The 24,367-nt window shown below is 41.8% G+C and overlaps 1 protein-coding gene across 1 annotated transcript in view; it reads right to left on the bottom strand.

The window, feature by feature from the left end:
- The window catches only part of FREM1 (FRAS1 related extracellular matrix 1), a 309,646-nt gene that overhangs the window by 257,993 nt on the left and 27,286 nt on the right, over positions 1-24,367 (bottom strand). The window contains exons 3-4 of the mRNA XM_053205086.1: positions 11,079-11,218; positions 6,317-6,554 (exon numbers count right to left, since the gene is read on the bottom strand). The gene's annotated coding sequence lies outside the window, so the exon portion shown is untranslated. The remainder of the gene's footprint in view (positions 1-6,316; positions 6,555-11,078; positions 11,219-24,367) is intronic.

The following is a 24,367-nucleotide window of genomic DNA, read 5'->3' as shown; positions in this document are numbered from 1 at the left end:
ATATTTGACAAAGCAGGAAAGAGTGTCCAATGGAATAAAGATAGTCTCTTTGGCAAATGGTACTAGGAAAACCAGATAGTGACATGCAAAAGAATGAACCTGGGTCACTTTCTTACACCATACACAAAAATACACTCAAAATGGATGAAAGACCTAAATGTAAGATAGGAATCCATCAAAATCATCGAGGAGAAAGCAGGCAAAAACCTCTTTGACCTTACCAGCAGGAACTTCTTACTCAACATATCTCTGGAAACAAAGGAAGCAAAAGGAAAAATGAACTATTGGGACCTCATGAAAATAAAAAGCTTGTGCACGGTGAAGGAAACCATCAGCAAAACTAAAAGGCAACTGATGGAATGGGAGAAGATATTTGCAAACAACATATCAGATAAAGGGTTAGTATCTACAGTCTATAAAGAACTTCTCAAACTCAACACCCAAAAAACAAATAATCCAGGGAAGAAATGGACAAAAGACATGAATAGACACTTCTCCAAAGAAGACATCCAGATGGCTAACATGAAAAAATGCTCAACATCACTCATCATCAGGCAAATACAAATCAAAAAAACAATGAGATACCACCTCGCACCAGTCAGAATGGCTAACATTAACAACTCAGGAAATGACAGATGTTGGTGAAGATGCAGAGAAAGAGGATTCCTTTAGCATTGCTGGTGGGAAAGCAAACTGGTGCAGCCACTCTGGAAAAGAGTATGGAGGTTCCTCAAAAAATTAAAAATAGAACTATCCTATGACCCAGCAATTTTACTGCTAAGTATTCATCCAAAGGATATAGGTATGCTGTTTTGAAGGGGCACATGCCCCCCCATGTTTATAGCAGCACTATCAACAATAGCCAAAGTATGGAAAGAGCCCAAATGTCCATCGATGGATGAATGGATAAAGACTATGTGGTGTATATATACAATGGAATATTGGCTGGCAATCAAAAAGAATGAAATCTTGCCATTTGCAACAACATGGATGGAACTGGAGGGTATTATGCTAAGTAAAATTAGTCAGAGAAAGACAAATATCATATGACTTCACTCATATGTGGAATTTAAGATACAAACTATGAACATAAGGGAAGGGAAGCAAAAATAATATAAAAATAGGGAGGGAGATAAAATATAGGAGACTGTTAAATATAGGGAACAAACTGAGGGTTGCTTGAGGGTTTGTTGGTGGGGATGTGGGCTAAATGGGCAGGGGAATTAAGGAGGACACTTGCTGGGATGAGCACTGGGTGTTATATGTAGGGGATCATCACTGGATCCTACTCCTGAAGTCATTATTGCACTATATAACACTATATATATATGTATGTATATATACATATATATGTATATGTATATACATATATATACACACGTATATACACATACATACATATATGTGTGTGTATATATATACACACACACACACACTATATATAACTTGGATGTAAATTAAAAAATAAATAATTTTTTTAAAAAGAAAAAAGAAAGAAAATTAGGATGCCTAATTCTAATTTAAAATTAGAATGGACATCCATGATCCAATTAACAGAAGATCCAGACAGAGAAAACAGAAGAGAAGAACAGGAAAGGAAATTGCTAAGGAAACAAAACAATTTTCCAAACTGAAGGATGTGGATCTTTTTTTTTAAGTTTATTTTTATTTATTTTGAGAGAGAGAGATAGAGCAAGTAGGGGAAGGGCAGAGAGAGAGGGAGACAGAATCCCAAGAAGCTCCCCACTGCCAGCGCAGCGCCTAATGTGGGGCTCAAACCCGCAAACCGTGAGATCATGACCCAAGCTGAAGTCAAGAATCAGACATTTAACCGACTGAGCCACCCAAGCACGCCAGGACATGGGTCTTCTTGATGAAAAACCTATCGCTTTAAGTATCTTGCAATTTTGTCAATTATACCTCAATAAAGCTGGAGGAAAAAAAAGCTACATTATAAAAGACAGTAAACAAGGCCTCAAAATCCTGACAGATGTGAACAGAATGCTATACCCTGCAACACTATTAATTAATCAAGGTGGCATACAATAAAGACATTTTCAGACTGCCCAAGAATTCAAAAACATGCTTCTCATGCAAGGCTGTGCTTCAGAAAACCAAGATATAGACAGGAAAGACAAGGAATCTGCAAAATAATTGGCCCAAGACCCGAGAAGTCCCACACTGATTCCTGTGCTACAGGCCCAGAGGGCAAAGTCTCCAGGGTGGGCGAGGGGCCAGAGGAAGATGAAGGAAGATGGGGGTGAAGGAATGGAACCCACAGATTTTTTTCAACTGTTTTACATGCTTAAAAAATTATTGAAAGATGTTTGACAAATCTATTGAAGCATCTGGAAAACAAATTGTTAATGCACATATAGTAAACAAAGCAAACGAAAAGATAAGGCAATTGCCAACATCAAGATTAAAAAGTTATACAAGAGAGGAAATGCAATTGTTGCACATTACTTGCATCTGCAGTGAACAACGTATATGGTCATGATGCTGCAAAGGCTAAGCAATGATTTCACCAAAACTTTGGGCACAACTAGAGTATGAGGGTGGAGACAGGAGCAGAATAAGCAGTGAGGGCAGAGACGGGGTGAGGAAGAAAGACAGCGAAAGCCTCATCCACAATGAATGAAAAATGTCTACAATTGGGAACAAGTACAGACAATCAGCATAAGCATATTAGTTAGAAATACTATAATACACCAAAAACCATAAAATACCTAGGAATAAATCTAACCAAAGAGGTGAAAAATCTATACACTGAAAACTACAGAAAGCTGACGAAAGAAATTGAAGAAGACACAAAGAAATGGAAAAAAATTCCATGCTCCTGGATAGGAAGAACAAATACTGTTAAAATGTTGATACTACCCAAAGCAATCTACATATTCAATGCGATCCCTATCAAAGTAACACCAGCATCCTTCACAGAGCTAGAACAAATAATCCTAAAATTTGTACGGAACCAGAAAAGACCCCGAATAGCCAAAGCAATCTTGAAAAAGAAAACCAAAGCAGGAGGCATCACAATCCCAGACTTCAAGCTGTAATCATCAAGACAAATCATCAAGACAGTATGGTACTGGCACAAGAACAGACACTCAGATCAATGGTACAGAATAGAAAATCCAAAAATGGACCCACAAACGTAAGGGCAACTAATCTTTGACAAAGCAGGAAAGAACATCCAATGGAATAAAGACTGTCTCTTCAGCAAGTGGTACTGGGAAAACTGGACAGCGACATGCAAAAGAATGAACCTGGACCACTTTGTTACACCATACACAAAAACAAACTCAAAGTGGATGAAAGACCTCAATGTAAGACAGGAAGCCATCAACATCCTCAAGGAGAAAGCAGGCAAAAACCTCTCTGATCTTGCCACAGCAATTTCTTACTCAACACGTCTCTGGAGGCAAGGGAAACAAAAGCAAAAATGAACTACTGGGACCTCATCAAAATAAAAAGCTTCTGCACAGTGCAGGAAACAATCAGCAGAACTAAAAGGCAACCGACAGAATGGGAGAAGATACTTGCAAACGACATATCAGATAAAGGGTTAGTATCTAAAATCTACAAAGAACTTATCAAACTCAACACCCAAAAAACAAATAATCCAGTGAAGAAATGGGCAAAAGACATGAATAGACACTTCTCCAAAGAAGACATCCAGATGGCCAACTGACACATGAAAAATGCTCCACAGCACTCATCATCAGGGAAACACAAATCAAAACCACAAGGAGATACCACCTCACACCTGTCAGAATGGCTAACATTAACAACTCAGGCAACAACAGATGTTGGTGAGGATGCAGAGAAAGAGGATCTCTTTTGCATTGTCAGTGGGAATGCAAACTGGTGCAGCCACTCTGGAAAACAGTATGGAGATTTCTCTCAAAAAACTAAAAATAGAACTACTCTACAACCCAGCAATTGCACTACTAGGCATTTATCCAAGGGATACAGGTGTGCTGTTTCGAAGGGACACATGCACCCCCATGTTTATAGCAGCACTATCAACAATAGCCAAAGTCTGGAAAGAGCTCAAATGTCCATCGAAGGGTGAATGGATAAAGAAAATGTGGTGTATATATATATATATATATATATACACACACACACACACACACACACACACACAATGGAGTATTACTCAGCAATCAAAAAGAATGAAATCTTGCTATTTGCAACTACGTGGATGGAACTGGAGGGTATTTTGCTAAGTGAAATTAGTCAGAGAAAGACAAAAATCATATGACTTCACTCATATGAGGACTTTAAGAGACAAAACACATGAACATAAGGGAAGGGAAGCAAAAATAACATAAAAACAGGGAGGGGGACAAAACAAAAGAGACTCATAAATATGGAGAACAAACTGAGGGTTGCTGGAGGGGTTGTGGGAGGAAGGAAGGGCTAAATGGGTAAGGGGCATTAAGGAATCTACTGAAATCATTGCTCACTATATACTAACTAATTTGGATGTAAATTTTAAAAAATAAAGTTAAATCAAAAAAAAAAAAAAGAAATGCTATAATAAATAATGGGGCACTTGGATGTTAGTGATTTCAGCTCAGGTTGTGATCTCACGGTTTGAGAGTTTCGAACCCCGCATCTGGCTCTGTGCTGACAGCATGGATCCTACTTGGGATTCTCTCTCTCTTTCTCTCAAAATAAATAAATAAACTTAAAAAAAAAGAAACACTATAATAAATAGTACAAGCAGCAACTAAAAGAGCTTAACAGGATCACTTTCAGGGAGGGTTGGAACAGAGGGTGGGAGGAACGAGAAGTGACTTTTCCTTATTACTTCCTAGTCCTATTGTATTACGTTTACACGTGTATAAGTATTATAGTACTTTGATACAAGACTTAATGATAAAGTCAAAACTAATCAAACTAAACAAAGGGCTCAGAGCCAGTATAGACATAAAGAAAGAGAATTTCCCAACAAATAGCAATATGGCCTGTGACACAAGATAAGTGACGTCCCTCAGTCACCTGGAGCCAAGCAGGACCAGCAGAGTAAGAACAACCAGAAAAAAGGGAACACAGGCGTGACAGAACAAAGCGCTTTCTAGACACGCCTGGCTCAGAGTTTTTACCAACTCCTTTGTGAGAAGAAAACTGGAGAGCACTAAAACCATATATTGTTTTTGTTTTCTGCACACCATTTCTTCCCACGGAGAGACGAGTCTTTGGTTCTCTTCCCCAGCGTAGACGCAACCACTCTCAGCAAATGTGCTCCTCGCCCTCAGCAAGTCCTGGGGTCAAGAGCCCTTCAGGCATGTCACAGAGAGACATCTGCACTGGCCTGAACCAAGGGACAAGTTCGAGGAAAGTTCCTCTGACAGAAAGCTAATGTATGAACTGTTTTAACCACGCAAACACACGTACAAACACATGCATGTACACACACGCGCGCACACACACACAGTGTCTAATTGGGAGGGATCTCTTCTTTTTCACTGTTGTCCTCTGGCTTTTTTAGTCAGTAGTTGCACAACATTTTAATTGAACGTCCACTTCCATCTTGACTAGGACGGGGAAGTGTAAATTGCATCGTGCGAGCTAAGCAAAAAGGCCCAGAAGGTTCTCGTCCATGGCATGACTTCGAGCAACAGATTATGTTCCTGCCAAAACTGACTCCAAAAGCAATTTACCTATACCACAAGACTGCTCGGATATAAAAGGATCTTGCTGTATTAGAGACTTCTTACAGCTAAGGCTGTCTATGCCATGGCTGTCCAGCTACATCTTCATAAACATATATTCATTGTTGAAATAGTCCCCCCAGGCTTGAAGGTCTGCCATTTGTAGTCCATAAAATAAGCTGTGATTTTTTTTTTAAAAAAAGTCTTTGTTTAAAAATAATGCAGTTACTTTAAAAAAAAAAATCAAATTATGTTCAAAGAGTCGCGTGTGTAACCCAAAGGCAGTGGGGATTAAAGAATCAACTGGCAGGCCCAGCATGTGGGCCCATGCCGAGTCTCCAGCAAACCCGAGCTAGAAGGAAAATAGGTGGGAAGCTGGTACACACAGATGGAGGTACTTCTAAATAAACTGGGAGACACCGAAGCATTTTTGTAACCCAAAGCCAAGCAGGCTTCTAAAATCCTTCCTTCCATATTTACAGAAAAGACCACGCTGCCATAGGCATTATCAAGGCAAGTTCACCGTAAAGAAGAGACCTGGTGACTTTGATACTGCTGTGCCCCTGGGAAGCCATGCCAGTCACTTGTTGCCGGTGGCCGGTGCGAGGTCCAAGTGGAAAGCTCCAGGGCGACCCTGCCAAAGCCCATACCTCATGTGCAGCAGCTCCAGGAGGACCCATGTGCACGTGGACACAGGGACAGGAACAGCTCAGCCGTATCCGGTCAAGTGTTGCGGGATGAGGGAGCTATGCCGCTGGTTTCATAGTGGGGGTTCAACTGGTCAGTGACAGCATGGTGTTGTCATCCACGCCACAGACCCTGACACTCAGTCTGGTCTCAAATCCCAACTCAGCCACCTTCTTGCTGTCTCTGCTTCTATTTCCTCATCTATAAAATAAGGATGATACCTCCTTCATAGGATTTTCTGAACGTTTCTCTTTTCTCTTTCTTTTTTTCTTTTTTTTTTTTTAGAGAGAGAGCGAGCGTGAATGGGGAGAGGGACACAGGGGGAGAGAGAGTCTCAGGCAGGCTCCGTGCTCAGCACAGAGCCTGATGTGAGGCTCGATCCCACAACCCTGGGATTATGAACTGTGCCAAAATCAAGAGTCGGACACTGAACCAACCGAGCCACCCAGGCGCCCCGATTTTGATCACTTAGAAGAGTGGCACAGAGTAAATACTACGTGAGGATTGGCTATTAATATTATTCTCAGTTTCTATCTTTTTAATAATTTTTTAAAGTTTATTTTATTTATTTTGAGAGAGTGAGCACATGTGTATAAGAGTGGGAGAGAGGCAGAGACAGAGAGAGAGACAGAGAGAGAGACAGAGAGAATCCCAAGCAAGCTCTGTATGCTGTTAGTACAGAGCCCCATGTGGGACTCAATCTCACCAACCAAGAAATCAAGAGTCAGCTACTCAACCGACCGAGCAACCCAGGCGCCCCCTCAGTTTCTATTTTTGTTACCGTAAAGTCTGAGCTGAAATATGGCAGGATGATTAACAAAAGGGAACTGAATATGATGGAGGCAGCCAATCTTTGAAGCCAAGATAGTCATGTCCACATTGGTGTGGCCCGATCAGCTGAACCTCTGGGTTCAAATCCCACCTCCCCATGTTTGCCACTGGAATAAAATAGAAATTACTCTAATTACGCCCAACCTGAAAACGTGGTGTGAGGATTAAATGAAATTCCATCAGTGAAAGTAGCTGAAAGTGAAAGTAACACAGCAAGCACTTCCTGAACCGTATTTTACTTAACATTCCCTTACAAAGTGGCAACATACCAGGCAGCAAGCTCCCTGGGGACTGAATTAGATCTAGTGTCTTGGTTCCTGCTGTTGTCACCAGTGTAGTAATAAATGGCTGCAGCGAATATGTGCTCAGTCAATGGCAGTTGAGTGAATGAAGAAATGAATGAAGGAAACTGCTAACCAATTATTGATTCATAAGTGAGCGAATACATTTGCAAAGAATGTGTTTCTACGATCATCCCAAAGCAATAGATACAGACGAAATTAATATAAGAGGTGTTGAGAGCGACTACAATAACAAATAGTTTTGGGGGTGCCTAGGTGGCTCAGTTGGTTAAGTGTCTGTCTCTTGGTTTCAGCTCAAGTCACGATCTCACAGGTTCATGGTCTTGAGCCCCATGTTGGGCTCCATGCTGACAATGTGGAGCCTTCTTGGGATTCTCTCTCTCCTCTCTCTCTCTCTGCCCCTCCCCGCTTGCATGCATGCACTTTCTCTCTTCCTCTCTAAATAAATAAACACTTGAAAATAAATAAATGAAATACAATAGTTTGCGGATATAGGAAATTATGAAAAGATTGGGAATAACCTAAATTCTCTATGATAATTGACACTTAGTCCAAACACTCTGTAATAAAACATGGCAAGCCTTCATAAAGAATGAAAAAATTGAAAATGGAGGGAGATTACAGAGATGACAAGACACTATATTTTTATGTAAATTAGAGAATACGTTTCTAGTCCTGAACATGTTTGACGTCAGAGATGAGGGACTCCCAACAGAAATGGAAGAGGCCACCACTGGACACACTGGCAGTGTAGAGACCACTGAAGTTACTTATCTTTCAGGTCAGACACTGACCTGAAGACACTCTATGGAGTAGAGTCTTCTATACAGAACTTGCAAGTGAGAGAATATTAGAAACCTGTCCTGAGAGAGGAGAGGAGATATTAGTGCGTTTGTTTCCCCTAGGGTGATACAAAGCTCATGGGATAAATACCATCTGGACAGCACAGGAATGCAAAGGTGCACAAAGAATTAAGAACTCAGGATCCATGGAATGAACTCAGGACGGAGCTGATCTTGGGGCGCCGGGGTGTCTCAATCGGTTAAGCGTCCGACTCTTGATTTCAGCTCAAGTCATGCTCTCACGGTTCGTGAGTTCAAGCCCCACGTTGGGCTCTGCACTAACAGTGGGGGAGCCTGCTTCAGATTCTCTGTCTCCCTCTCTCTCTCTGCCCCTCCCTACTCTCTCTCTCAAAATAAATAAATAAATATTAAAAAAAAGAACAGCGCTTATCCCATTACAAAAGGCTCTGAAATAAAACCCAAAGAGAAGTGTTAAAATGTTTTCAGACACTGAATCATCAGTAAAATAAATAGACCCTTCCACAGTTTCTCTGAAGAGCACAATGTATATTCAGAGGTACACATTTCAATGTGCTTGCTACATTTTAATCTCAACTCCTTATACTGTACTTGGTTTGTACAAACAAAGGGAGATAGTTGGAGGGCAAAGTGATCTTAGGGGTTGGAAGATCCAAGGAAAATCCCATGGGAAATAAAATTTAGAGTAGTGATTCAAAGTTCTGGAAGGTTACTACAAGAAAAGGCAGTGCATCTATTTTCCAAGTGAGATGCCTTAGTGAGTAGCAACAAATATCCAGGCGCGACCTCAGAGAGAGAGTGGTCTTAAGTAAGTGCAATGCTTGCATCATGCTTCCAGAAAAGTCCAGGTACCAATGTGCCTGTGTATGTTCCAAACTTCCCCATTTCATAAAGCAACCAATTTTCAAATATTTTTGTTAAAGAGAACGAATTCTAAATGATATGCCCAGTTTTTGATGTCTTTCTTTCCAATTAGCAGTCTATCGTTGTGTTTTTAAAAACATTCTCCCCTTCTAACTGTTTTTCATGATAAAGATCCCCCTAGAAAATTTTAATATTGTCATCATCTTATGAGAAGAAAAATTCCATACCAAAATTGGAAAAAGAATCATGATTTCTCCCTTATTCTCTGAAAACAAAAAATAATCAAGAAGGGCTTTGTTTTGGTATCTTCTTGTCTTCTAAGCACATGAGGGCTGGAAAATGGAATCGCTTAAATAACAACCCACATTGTTTCCCCTCACAAAACAGAATAATAGTGGGAACATTTTTGTGACTCCAAGGAAGCAAATGTTTCTAATTAGTGAACAAGATCAGCTGAGGTAGCTGCTCTGGGGCATCTGTGCCTCTCATTAGGGACACTATCCTGTAGAGCAAAACAACAAAACCGCCGGAATTCTGTTTGTGAAGGGTGCCACCTACCGAAGAACAAGCAGTACTACAGCCAGCGTCAAGGGGGTGGGGGTGGGGAACGATGGGGGAGTCAGGAAAAAGCGACAGTCCCGCCGTCTGGCGAGATTTCTTTGCCAAAAGGAGGCAAGAGGAGGGCATGGCACCGACTTAGATACAGATACGGGTACGGGAGGGTCAGACTGGAAAGGCTTTGTGTGGAGAAGGTACTTGCAGGGCCTTGCGGGGTCACTAGGGTTTAGCAAAGGGAGCGAGCATGGGAAGTGGAACTGGTTTGGAGGCAGGCAGGGGGGTGAGGAAAGCTCTGAGGAGGACAGCGTCCCGTGAGGAGATGAGACCCGCTGTAGAAGAGTGTTTGCACTGGGAACTTGCAGGAATGAGACGAAATACCAAGGGCAATACCCCTGGAGGTATTATCAAGGCCTTGGCAAATGACTCTCAATTAAGAACACGGGGTGGGGGGGGGGGGGGAGAGTTGGCACCTGGGTGGTTTCGGCTTAGGTCATGACCTCAAGGTTTATGAGTTCAAGTTCAAGCCCACACGGGGCTCACTGCTGTCAGCACGGAGCCAACTTCAGATCCTCTGTCCCTTTTCTCTCTGCCCCTCCCCACTTCCCTTCTCTCCCTCTCTCTCTCAAAAATAAATCAAACATTAAAAAAAAAACACTGAGGTAATCATTTCACAGTATATACATGTATCAAATCAACATGCTGTATAGCTTAAATTCACATATTGTTATTTGTCAATTATACCTCAATAAGGCTGGACAAATGTAAAGTAAATAAATAAAAAAAAAATTAAAGAACCAATGGATTATGGAAACAGAACTCTGAGAAACCACCGTACAGATGGCAAACCTCTTGACTCTTTGGAAATTCTTTCAAGGGCAATTATTGAGACTGAAGGTTGACATAATGATCTGACAGGTAAAATAGTGATCCTAATACCATCCTGGGCCCCCCAGCATTAAGAGCTACAGCACCTGTGGCTACCCCCCTAGATCATCAATATTAGAGGCCCAACCCTGCCCCCAAGACACCGAAGCCTGGATTCTGCCCACACATGCACCTCCTTCTCTGCTCCCATAAAAGTAATGTTCTCACTTCTACTTCATTTTTTTGTTCTAAATATATTAATAGAGACCCGGCCATGTTCCGGGCGTGGGAACAAAGGTGAAGACAGATATGGTCCCTTTCCTCATGGCACTCACCATCTAGTGGAGCATGGAGACATTAATTACATAACTACACAAATGCTAGTATAAAAGTCATGAGTACTCTAAATTCAAGGCTGTGAGAGCCTAAACAGGGATAACTGAGCTAGTCCAAGGGTGGAGGAAGGTATGTAAGGGGATTCTTACCAAGGAAACAACATTTGGCCAATATGGCTGCAGAGGGTGTCCTTCCTGGGGGTAGGCAGGAGACGGTTTGGAGTCCTCAGGCCAGTTTCCACCTTTTAACAGCTCTTTTTCTCTGGACAAGTCACTTGAATTTCTTAGTCCTAGGCATGAAATGGGGAAACTAGTGGGAGTTAAATAATAAAATACACAGAATTGCTCAGTGCAATGACCAGAACATAATATGCCTACAATAAATGCTAGCTGGTATTATTTTTGATATTATTAATCCTCTCTGCTTTTATGCTGGAGTGTGGACAGTGAGGCAGAAGAGGAAAAGGAAAGATTTGCATTTAAAGACTAGAATTGGCATATGCTATTTATATGTGATGTGTCACTGAACTTTTGGATTCCAGGTAGAACACAGGATTCATCATAACACAGAAGCAAATAAAAACTCATAATACTATTAGAACTCTTTCTTAGTCATCTGGCTGGAAATTGAACCGTTATGTTTAACATCATTTACATGGGAAAATGTGTTCCAATCCAAACTGAATTAACCAAAAAATATTTTTGAATACAATGCATTTGTTATTGGCCACTGTCCATTCTTCCACACAGAATTCTATAGGTGAGAGCAGTATTTTACATAGGATGGAAAGCCCCTGAAACATGGGGTAATGCCTTTCCATGGCTGTTGGCTATTCCACTTAGAAATGACAATAGTGATACCATAGCCACAACCTCATCACACCTGGGAAATTGTCATGGAAATTACATGACTTACCCAGGGACAGGTAAATGCACCTGAGAGCTAACATCTCTTAATCAGGTTCCTTTTGTACATTTCATTAAAGTGTCACCCCTAACTAAAGGGAATGCTGTCTCTCTTCTAAGCCCTCTATTATGTTCACAGAACCAGTGTATAACAGGCAGAAACAAAACAAGCAATTTGGTGAGTTTCTGATGACTCTGTCCATTTGAATAATTGGGTGATTCAGAGAGATATCTGGCTTAAATTTTTCAAGTTGTATTTGTGCTTATTATGAGGAGGGGGTGCAAGGGGGAAGGGGTGGAAAAAGAGAAGGACAGAGAATCCCAAGCAGGTTCCACACTGCCAGCACAGAGCCTGATGTGGGGCTCAATCCCACAAACCGTGAGATCATGACCTGAGCCAAGATCAAGAGTCAGACACTTAACCAACTGAGGCACCCAGGTGCCCCTATCAAGCTTAATTTTTTAAATAAACTTAAGTGAGTATTTGACCTAAATGGAATAGTAAAATGTTTTTAACTATGTTCAGAATGATTTACAAACATGTGAGAAAAACCTATGCACATATAGAAAAGATGGAGAAAATGTATTAAAATGTATTAAAACTGGTTGGTTTTCTGTGAAGATGACACAGAGAAATGGAAAAACAGTCCAGGCTCATGGATCTCAAGAACAAATATTGTTAAAATGTCTACACTATCGAAAGCAATCTACACATTCAGTGCAATCCCTATCAAAACACCATCAGCCTTTTTCACAGAACTAGAACAATCCTAAAATTTGTATGGATCCACAAAAGACCCCCCGAATAGCCCAAGTAATCTTGAAAAAGAAAAGTGAAGCTGAAAGCATCACAATTCCAGACTTCAAAATGTATTACAAAGCTGTAGTCATCAAAACAGTAAGGTACTGGCACAAAAAGAAACAGATCAATGGAACAGGATTTAAAAACCCAGAAATCAACCCATATTTGTATGGTCAATTAATCTTCAACAAAGGAGGAATGAATACCCAATGGGAAAGGACAGTCTTTTTAACAAATGGTGCAGGAACAACTGGACAGCTACATGCAAAAGAATGAAACTGGACCACTTTCTTACAGCACACACAAAAATAAATTCAAAATGTATTAAAGACCTAACTGTGAGACCTGAAACCATAAAAATCCTAGAAGACATCACAGGCAATAATTTCTCTGACACTGGCTGGAGCAACTTTCTAGATATGTCTCCTTAGGCAAGGGCACTGAAACCAAAAATAAACTGCTGGGACTTCATCAAAATAAAAAGGTCCTACACAGCAAAGGAAATAATCAACAAAACTAAAAGGCAGCCTACTGAATGGGAGAAGAGATTTGCAAATGACATATCTGATAAAGGGTTAGTATCCAAAATACAGAAAAAACTGATACAATTCAACACCCCAAAAACAAGTACTACAATTAAAAATGGGCAGAAGACATGAACAGACATATCTCCAAAGAAGACATCCAGAGGGCCAACAGACACATGAGAAGGTGCTCAACATCACTCATCATCAGAGAAATACAAACCAAAACTACGATGTGGACCCTGCCCCTGCCTCAGTCGTGGAACTGTCTTCAACAGTCTCTGCAAATGGTTTCTGTGGCCTAGCGTCCCCTCCCCCATTCATGATTGTGCACTGAGGGCTGTGAGGGGTCACTGCCGGGGTTTCCACCAGCCCACAAACAGCCATCCCCTCCAGTGGCTTGTTCATGGCCACCCATGACTGTTACCAGTACTGCCTAAGTTCCATGTCCAGTAACAGTTCTTGGGGAGTACAGAGTATACTGGGGAATCTGCCCCTCACCACCCCAGTCTCCCCATGGGTCACTGGTGGGCAAGCTTCTTTTTTGGGAAGTCCACTCTCCTATTCATGGCTACAGTGTTTGAGTCCCTAGAACCCTTGGAATCTCCTCAGGCCTTCAGCAACACAATCACCTGTGACTTGGTCCTAGAAGCCATGAAGAAGCAGCCTCGTGGCCAGCCTGGCAAAGCCAACACCGGGCCCCAATCCTGAATGGCCACCACCAGGATTCAAGAGGTGCTAAGCTCATCAGAGCCCCTCCTATAAACTCAGTAGGCTGCCACAAACAGAGACAATATCAAAACAGCAAAACACCAAAAAGGAAGTTGAGAGAATCCCACTCTACCATCCAAGTGGCACACAAGCCTTCCTGACACCCTGTAACTGTGTGCCTTGCACCCAGTAGAAAATAAACTCCAAGCAGCCAGTAAAAAAAAGAGGGAGGGCACCTGGGTGGGTCAGTCAGTTAAGCACCTGACTCTTGGGCTCAGATCATGATCTCATGGTTTATGAATTCGAGCCCCACATTGGGCTCTGGGCTAATAGTGCAGAGCCTGCTTGGGATTCTCTCTTTCCTCTTCTTGCCCCACTCTCTCAATGTCAAAATAAATAAATAAAAGCCACCACCACCACCACCACCAACAACAACAACAACAAAAACTACATGCAATATCACCTCACAGTCAGAATGGCTAAAATCAACAACACAAGAAACCCATGTTGGTGAGGATGTGGAGAAAAACACTCTTGCACTGTTGGTGGGAATGCAAACTGGTGCAGTCACAGTGGAAAACAGGATGGAGGTTCCTCACAAAATTAAAAATAGAACTACCCACGACCCAGCAATGGCACTACTAGGTATTTACCTAAAGAATACAAAAACACTAATTCAAAGTGACATCTGCACCTTTATGTTTATAGCAGCATTATTTACAATAGCCAAGATATGGAAGCAGCCCAAGTGTCCACTGACTGATGAATGAATAAAGAAGGGGTGGTGTGTGTATACATGTGTGTGTATTTATATTTATATTTTTATATATGTTTACATATATATTTATATATATGCTTATATATATTCATACACACACACACACACACACACACACACACACACAATGGAATATTACTGAGCCACAAAAAAAGAATGAAATCTTGCCATTTGCAACAACATAGATGGAGCTAGAGGGTATTATGCTAAGCGAAATAAGCCATTCAGAGAAAGACAAATACCATATGATTTCACTCATATGTGGAATTTAAGAAACAAAACAAATGAGCATGGGGGGAAGAAGAGAGAGAGGCAAGCCCCAAAACAGACTCTCTTGATTATACAGAACAAACCAATGGTTACTAGAATGGAGGTGGGGGGGGGGGAATGGGTTAAACAGGTGATGGGGATTAAGAAGTGCACCTGTTGCGATGGACACCTGTCAGGTGATGTGTGGAAGGGTTGAATCACTACATCGTACTCCTGAAACCAATATTACACCGTGTTAACTAACTGGAATTACAATTAAAACTTTAAATATATGTTTTCTCGAGGCACCTGGGTGGCTCAGTCAGTTGAGCATTAGACTTCAGTTCTGGTCATGATCTCATGGCTTGAGAGTTCAAGCCCCGCATCAGCACAGAACCCACTTTGGATCCTGTGTCCCTCCCTCTCTGCCTCTCCCTCATTCACGCTCTCTCTCAAAAATGAGATAGATGTATATAGATATATAGATATAGATATAGATATAGTTATATAGATATATAGATATAGATAGATGGATAGATAGATATCCACACACATATATCTATCTATATGTTTTCTCTATTTTTTCATATTTTCTCCAATGGGTGTATAACACATAAAGTAAAATCTTTCACAAAATCTTTTTGTGGGATCAAAAAAAAAGGCATATAACAGATCAAAAACATGAAATTTCTCATAATTGGGGAAAAGGGTATTCACTTCCCACAACTCTCAATAATTTCTCTTTATACACAGGCACCATGGAAATGCCAGAGGAACGGGCGTAAATATTTTTATTTTTTAATCATATCGCCTGGAAGCTGTCCAATTCACTAAAAATCAATTCCCAGAAAACTATTTCAGTGAACTGCCAAATTAGAGCAAACTGGTTTTCGGGGGGGGGGGGGGGGGGGTAAGGACCTGAAGCTGCATTGCCCAATTGTTTGATAAAATACACCTAATTTATGTTATAAATAGCAGTGCTGGTGGTGACTGGACACTCCCTGATTCTTCTGAATTTAACTGCTTATTATTTACCTGGAAGGGTTGAAACTCACAAGGGATCCTAAGAAAGACGCTGTTTTTCTTATTTTGCCTCTGAAATGACACAAAGGATTGGATACTCAGATCAGACTCACCAGAATCAGAGACGTTACCCTTTCTGAGGCTTTACGGAACATCAAGGAGGGATCTGGGACCTGTGATTCAGCTTGCAAAGTCCTCTCTTGTGTCGTTTGCCAATATTTAACACATGCAATCATTGCCTTCACACACAAAAAGCTATCTCTATCATAAAACGTCTTCTTTATTCCTATAGTTACATAGCTGTGGCTCTCAAGCTGGCCCTAGTATATGGAGGGTGAGGAGAGACTGAAGAAAGAGGCCGACCACCCTAGATGGATAGAAGGCAGGTTTAATAAGCAAGGGGAACTTAACTTACAAGGCTTGTCTTGAGTGATGACAAGATGAGTAGGTCTCCACACTCGGCTGCCAGTCTTTAAAGTTTTTACAGAGGTCTTCATTGGGTTCAGTCACATATTCAGGCCAGATGATCTCTCTTGAGGCTGTGTCCTTAAAATGGCTCCAGCTCTGGGAACGGTGAGCAGAACCAACACTCCAAGGACAGGGGAGGGAGCAAAGAGCCTCTGATTGCCCCGGGGCCAGCTGGAGGGTCAACCAGCAGTCACGCCTTCTCCATGACCTCCCCCAACAATAGCTTATGTGACTTCTTCCAGGAAGCCATACCCCATAAAACCAGATTCCTGGTCTGTTTGCCATGATCAATTTTAGGCCAGGTATATTCTGCAATGCTAAAAATATTCCACAATTAAGGACTCTCCCATCAGAGAATGCCATTAGTGTGTCTGCCAAGAAATCTGTCATTAATGTGTTTCCAAAGAGATGTGACCAAGTCTTCTTTCTGTACAGAGAGTCTCTCAGTAAAAGGGAGAACCGGCTGCATGCCTGTGGTACCTCTTTCTTCCCAGCCATCAAGAGAAAAATAATTTGTATTTATTTGCTTCTTTTATTAAAAGCTTTTCTTTCTTATTTCAAAAAAAATGTTTGAGGCAAAATATATAGATGAGCAAAATAATTTTAAAATATTTGGAGGACTTAAATCAACCTAATTTCTCATCCAGAGATGACCATTAATAGATGGATTATATATTTTACCATCCTTTTAATAAATGCATACTATTAGTGAAATGACATCGGGCTAATGGTCCTTGAGACACATGTAAATTATAAACAAGAAGGGGGAATAGATTTCTTTTTTTTTTCAATATATGAAATTTATTGTCAAATTGGTTTCCATACAACACCCAGTGCTCATCCCAAAAGGTGCCCTCCTCAATACCCATCACCCACCCTCCCCTCCCTCCCACCCCCCATCAACCACAGTTTGTTCTCAGTTTTTGAGAGTCTCTTATGCTTTGGCTCTCTCCTACTCTAACCTCTTTTTTTTTTTTTCTTCCCCAAGGGGGGAAAGATTTCTAGGAGAACAGTGTGAGGAGCTTTGCAAACCTTCTACCCAGCAAAACAACCGTAACTAGTAAAGATTTACTTTTATTTTAAGTCTCTAGAAATTCTCGTAAAAGCATACAGCACTTAGTGAGTTACTCAAGGGGTACCTGGGTGGCTCAGTCACTTAAGTATCCAACGCTTGATGTCGGCTCAGGTCATGATCTCATGGTTCATGAGTTTGAGCCCCATGTCGGGCTCTGAGCTCTGTCAACATAGAGACTGCTTGGGAGTCTCTCTCCCTCTCTCTCTGTCCCTACCCTGCATGTGCTCTCTCCTTCTCAAAACAAATAAATGAACTTAAACAATTTTTTAAAAGAAATATTTACTCAACAAAAATCTACTAAATCTCAGTAAGAATAACAAGAATTGGTGGCATCTCCCCTGAGCCCAGATCAGCACAATGGAAGCAGTAATCCAGCTGGTGCAGCCCAGGACACAGGATTTCCATTTCCCCCAGCTCTCAGTTTGGGGCCACAGCATCTCTCCAGGAGAACCAGGCCATCAGCGTGTCTCATACCCGCACAACGTTCATGTTGCAGAGTGTTCTACCCCAGGCAACAATAGCTAAGAGCTCCCAGGCTACCTTCTATCACCCTCAAATCATGGGGCAGAAGCCCTATCCCAGGCATGACAGGCTGACAATACTAGGACCCAAATCCCCTTGATCTCAGCTCATTCATGGTCAGATTCCATGTCAGGAGAGGCAAGCTGAGAAGACCACAGGCTACTGGCCCATGCAACACACTGCTCATCAATCAGGGATGTCATTCTGAGAGAAGTGGACCATGTCCCTGCCCCAAGACGTCAACAGTTGAACATAGATTTTGCCCACTGTGAGAGACAAGCCATAAACACAGACAGCTTTGAATCTCTCCTTAAAGGAATGATTTTATTTGGAACAGGGTACAGGGAAGTTTAAGCCAAAGGGCACTATTGAAACAGTGGAAATTTTGGAGATAAGCAATTAAGATGAGACTGGTGACTTCAGAAGAATAATAAGCTAAATTGTAGACCAGTGGAAGTTTAACAGAGAACTAGGGAAAAAGACAGCTAAAAATGAGCCTCCTGGGATCAAAACAAAGCTCAAAGACTGGCCTCGAAGAGTTTTCCTCCTCAAAAAGGACCCAAATTTAATTAGATAAAATTGTCAAGCAATTTATGTCCCAGGGCGTAGTTCAAAGCAATAAAGCCACCCAGCTAGAAATCAAAGAAGCCTAATAGCTGGGTGTGGTACCAACAGAGGTGGCCAGACTTTTAGAGAGATGAGGGAAAGAGACAGTCAAAGCAAGCCCTGCTAATGCTACCGTCATCCCAGCATATCTTTGGTTATCCCCACAGCTGTACCCTGTGAGATGCAACATCAGAGGCTTTACCCCGGAGCACAGAAACTTCCAGCCAAGTCGCTGAACAAATAAAAGACAAAGACACATGAAAGTAACTACAATCCAAAGGGACAAAAGACCCAGAAAGTAAATAAAAAGGGTTAATATAACAAATACTATAGGTAAAGGGTTAATAATCCTTATCTACGAAAATTGGCCCTTCAGTTAACATTCTAGCTCTATCTTCTGGAGACCTGATAAAGGTAAGGAGTCTCACTCCATGAGGGAGATACAACACTGGGAGGCAGGTGCCTCTTTTGGTGTCTTGCTTGCACTGAGTAAATAAAGGTTGAGGTTGGACTGTCACCCTCAGTTTGGCTCACTGTCTTAAACTGACCACCTAAACACCTGAATCCTCAACAGGTGGAAGGTTAACTGTGACACTAAGTGTCAGTCCATTCAGGCTTCTATAACAAAGATAGCCTGGACTGAGTTGCTTATAAACAATAGAAACTCGTTTCTGACAGTTCTGGAGGCTGGAAAGTCCAAGATCAAGGTACTAGCAGAGTCTGATGAGGGTCACTTCCTAAACCACCTTCCTGTAACCTCACGTCGGGGAGGGAACAAGGGAGCTTTCTCAGTCTTCTTTTACAAGGGAATTACTTCCATGCATGAGGGCTCTGCCTGCATAACCTAATCTCCTCTCCCCAAGGCATCATCTCGGGGACAGGATTTCAATATATGATTTGGGGGGGAGGGGATGACACAGCTATTTAGTCTACAGCATTAAGCCATGTTGCTTAATGATTAAGATGACCCTTGGCTGGTAAAATTCATCTGGATCAGGGAAGACTGGAAATGAGCTTTAAATACTTGATCAGACAAGGGAGCTGTGGGTACCCCTGAGTGTGGTGACTCTGGTAACTGGAACATCCCTTAGAGGCCCTAGAAGCCTATCAAGCTGTTATTAAAAAAAAAAAAAAAAAAATTGGCAGGGCACCTGGGTGGCTCAGTGGGTTAAATGTCCAACTCTTGATTTCGGCTCAGGTCATTATCTCAGTGCCCATGAGATCTAGCCCTGCGTTGGGCGCTGCTTGGGATTCTCTCTTTCCTTCTCTCTCAGCCCCCACTTCCCCCCCCCCCACTTGCTCACACTCTTGCATGTGCTCTCTCTCAAAATAAACTTTAAAAAAAATTAACTACTGTGAGATATAAGGCTTCCAAGCAAATGGGAGCCCTTGCCTTGCCTGTTGCGTCTCTTCCTGCTCTCGCACCGGAGCTGAGCCGCTTGACCACAAAGACTGCTTTGGCCCATGGTTCCCACTTAAAATATGATGGCCATCTTTCTGGTATGAAATATTCTAAATCATTTGCAATAACTGCATAGTATCCATTGAATGAAGGTACCATAATTTCCTAAGCCTGGTGTTGGGCATAAAGGTCTTTTATGGCTTTTCTGCTATTTCAAACTATGCCTTAAGAAGTAAGTATGATATTAGTTTAATAGAGACATGATTATTCTAAGGATATATTCCTAAAAATGAGAAAGTCGTATTTATTCTGCCTGAAATTTCTACAAAAAACCTTCTATGACCATTTCTCTGAAATGAGTGCTTTTATTCAGCTCATCAATTCACTAGGTAAAGGCCTTATCCATACCTATTTTTCAATTATCTGGTACTGTATTTGTAATATTAACTAAATAGTAAATATTATTTTCCAGAAAACTTCCATAGAATAAATCCACTTGATCCAGGCAAATGTACTGCTTAATAGCTTTATAAATCTAACAGTCATAGCTTTTTACTTAGAGTTAAGGAATAAAATTAAGTTTATAGCCCGTGCATTTCTTTTTTCTTGCCAGCGAAACTAAAACAAGGAGAAGTTTCTTTGGTTCCTGGAGCATGTTTATAAACCTCTTCTAAAACTGGAAGTAATTTATGACTGGATGTTCTGTATAATACAGCTGTGTATCCATCTGGCCCTGGTGCTTTATTACCTGATATGTCTTATAGGGCACTTTTAAAAAATATCTTTTCATCCACAGAGCTTATTTAATTTCCCTTTGCGTCTGGCCTCAATAATTCCAAAACTCTATTTCATCCTCATGGCAAACACACAAAATAAATCCCCAAATCCTACGTGCTATCTTCCCACAGTCATATTTATAAGGTCCATAAATCAAGGAGAAGCTTTGAAAAGAATTTTTCTTAAATTATATTTAGAATTTGTTCATCCTGTGCATAAGCTAAACTTCAACTGATACTGGAAGTTGGCTTTTGTCCCAAGTGGGAATATGCCTTTTTGGAATCATACATCTATCTACAAAGAAGTTGCCAACGCCTTACAAATGTTTCTTCTCAAAGAAGAGACCATTTCTAAGAAGTTACATTATTTCAAGGGGCAACATAAAGAGGGCAATTATCCAATAAGCATTCATCGGCTTTCTCTGACTTTCAACCAAAAAGCAGCAAGAAAACAATGATAGCCTTTGGTTCCAACAAGACTGATATGGAGGGCTATCTCCTGGAAAGACCAGGAATCCTGAGCCATAGCTTCCAGGTGTATGCTGTGGTTAAATATCAGAGTGGACCAGGGTGGGAGGCTTGGTACGGGCCCGTAAGCACAGTCTTTGAGGACCCTCACTTACTCTTATCCTGCTCCTAGACTTGAGAGAGGCAAGGGGATGAAGTCATTGTTTATGTCTTGTATAAGCCCAGATGAGGGGAACCCCATATCCACCGTCAATGCAAAAGGACAGTATACTTGTGAAATGGCATAACCTGGATCTTGAACTCAAGCAAAACCTGAGAAAACAGCACTGATTACCTTGGAGAGGTGGTGAGCCCAAGTGACAGAGTGAGGGAAAGTCTGATCTGCTTGGGTCACTCCACTGACCCATCCCCAACAATAAAACCAAACTTCCACTTGGTTTCAATGCCAATGGAACTATGGCAAATGAGGTGATTGTAGAGATTTCTCCCCCCCCCCCCACAAAAGCTGGCGCATTGTCTGAGTTTAGGGAAGACGGAGGTAGGGGTGTGAAGGGGTGCTTTGTACAGTTCTAGGGCACAATGTTACATATTCTAAAGAGAACGTGGACCACAAGATCAAAAGCCACCTATCTGTGTTTTGTTTTTAGTGTTCCTAAGCAACAAGGAGAAGAAATTTGAAATTACAAATTATCCATAACGTTCTCTTCAACTCAAAGCATTTAACTAAACAGCTAATAACGCCTACCATAATTTACTTAAAGCTTACCCTATTCTAGGCACCACGGTAAGCACACCATGAGTGACATCTCATTGAAGAAGTATCAAAAACAGCAGAGTATAAGAGTTAAGTAATAGAAGATTACTGTAAGATCCTCCCTAGGTTTCCTTTGGAGCAAGAACTGCGCCTTGACTTTGCATCCGTCAGACAGCACTGGGCATTCATTCAGTGAGCACTCGATAAATATTAAACTAAATGATCTAAAGCTGTAATGAATTCAAGCAGTGAAAATTCCTCCAAAGAGAAGAAAGTCTTACAATTTTGGCAGTGATTTAGTGTTTATTTTTAGGAATGTAAATGACATCATAGAAAAGTTATATCGCCTATAGTATATTATTCTATTTGCTTTAAATATGCCATCTCGGAATACGAAAATCAAATCAAAGCCTGAGCCTATTCCAGGAGCAGCATTCAATTTTAACTTCCTTGCTAAGAGAGGACTTGCAGAACTTTCCCACAGCGGGAATAGTCCCCAAAGTATATCCCGCAGGGGACCACGTGCAGGTGGTGCACACAATCAGCGACGCCAGCAAATGGGTTCTGGGTCAAATTAGAGAGGGCTGAGAACAGTTAAACTAGTTTCCTTGCTGGAATGCATACTGGCATCTTTATACTGCCCCATGTATGTTGTAAACCTCCCCAAAAGAGGATTGGGGCTGCGGCATTGCTCAGATTCCTGGTGTGAGGAACTGCTTTTTCGGTGCCACAGCTTGAGGAGTGGTGTTCCACGGAACCCACTTTGAGAAGCACTGGCCTGGGTCAGCCATGCCTCTTCGCCTATGTGTCCATCCAATGGTACTCTTAGATTCTACTTTCCTCATCGGCCAACCGTTTTCACTAGCTGGGACTTCTCTGCCTGTGGTCTAGCGTATTAGGAGCAGAGACAAGAAACAGCTCCAGAACTATCCCTTCTGGAGTACCAATCTCTTTTCTTTTCTTTTTCTTTTTTTTTTTTTTGAGAGAGAGAGGATACAAGTGAGCAAGGGGCAGAAAGAAAGGCGGGTGGGGAGAGGGAGAGAGAGAAAGAGAGTGAGAAGTGGGGCTTGAACCCATGGATCGTGAGATCATGACCTGAGCCAAAGTCAGATGCTTAACGACCCCGAGCACCAGTTTCTCCGGAGGCTGCTAAGACATGCCTTCAGAGGCACTGAGAAAGATGGGCAAAGATGAAAGAACAATTGAGTGGGGCAAGGGAAACTGAGGAGAACACAGGACAAGAAGAAGAAAAGAGAGAAAAAGACAACGTACGAAGGAGTACCTGGTGAGAAGGGATGTGACCCCACAATTAATGCCCACCTTCCACACTAACGTGACCATCCCAGAGTTGAGTTAAACTGAAGCCAGCAAAGAGGTGGCCGTGCTGGAGGAGCTGAAGCCCTCAGCCCCTTAGCCTCAGCCCCCTGAGCCAAGCAAGGGAAGTCATCTGCATACACAGCAAACCTTTACCATCCCTTGAGGTTTTCTTAACATTTCTATTCGGGATTCTGCTATTTTGAAGGATAATACACCATTCACGAAAATGATTCGATCTTGACAAAAGCAAAAGCACACAAAGGGTGAGTGGCAGGCAGAGACCACAACCATTTGGCTTCAGAATCTCAGATTCATAGATGTTCCACGGGTAAGGACCTCAGAGGCAAGCTCGTTTTGGTGACTGTCTTTGCAAGTGGCCATCAGAAATGGGTGTTCTAGAAACGTTCTTTCTCTGAAAATCATTAAAGGTAAACTGCCAACTCACCTGTTCACTGCGGCTTCCTGGCAGGAGGGACAGTCTATGGGATTCCTCGGAGCATGTCCCCTGTTACTAAAATATTTGCACCGGCAGGATCAGATGCAACCTGGGGAATTTGAAATGTTACCTGCAACACTGACACCTGGTGGCTTCTATGTCCTACTGCACCTAAGTCAGGCAGGAAATAAGGCCTGGATTGTAAGCAATAAATATTTGGTGACAACATAAAAGTATTACATGAGTTCTGGAAAAGGAATCCAGAAATGTTAAGAATGAACAACCTCCACTCAGAGCTTATTCTGCTCGCTATATAAAAAATTATGACAAAAGCACTATTGTGATAGAAGTCCTTCTTTTTACAGGGGAAGTAGCTAGGGAAATATCCAATTATTGGGATTGCAAGGATCACAGCATGTCTCCAGGTGATGTTTTAAGTGAGATTTGTTTTCTGCACTATGCCTCACACGCACACCTGCCAGTGACCCTGCCCACGCACTGCGACTTTAAAAAACGAAACAGACAATGGCATTCTCTCCTAAGAATCATGGGACCGTGAGGGGCACCTGGGTGGCTCAGTCGGTTAAGCGCCCAACTTCGCTCGGGTCATGATCTCACAGTC

This window comes from Acinonyx jubatus, chromosome D4 (genome assembly GCF_027475565.1).
Source record: "Acinonyx jubatus isolate Ajub_Pintada_27869175 chromosome D4, VMU_Ajub_asm_v1.0, whole genome shotgun sequence".
NCBI classification, from domain to species: domain Eukaryota; kingdom Metazoa; phylum Chordata; class Mammalia; order Carnivora; family Felidae; genus Acinonyx; species Acinonyx jubatus.
Note: the sequence above shows the minus strand (reverse complement) of the source record. Positions and strands in the feature narration are given on the sequence as shown.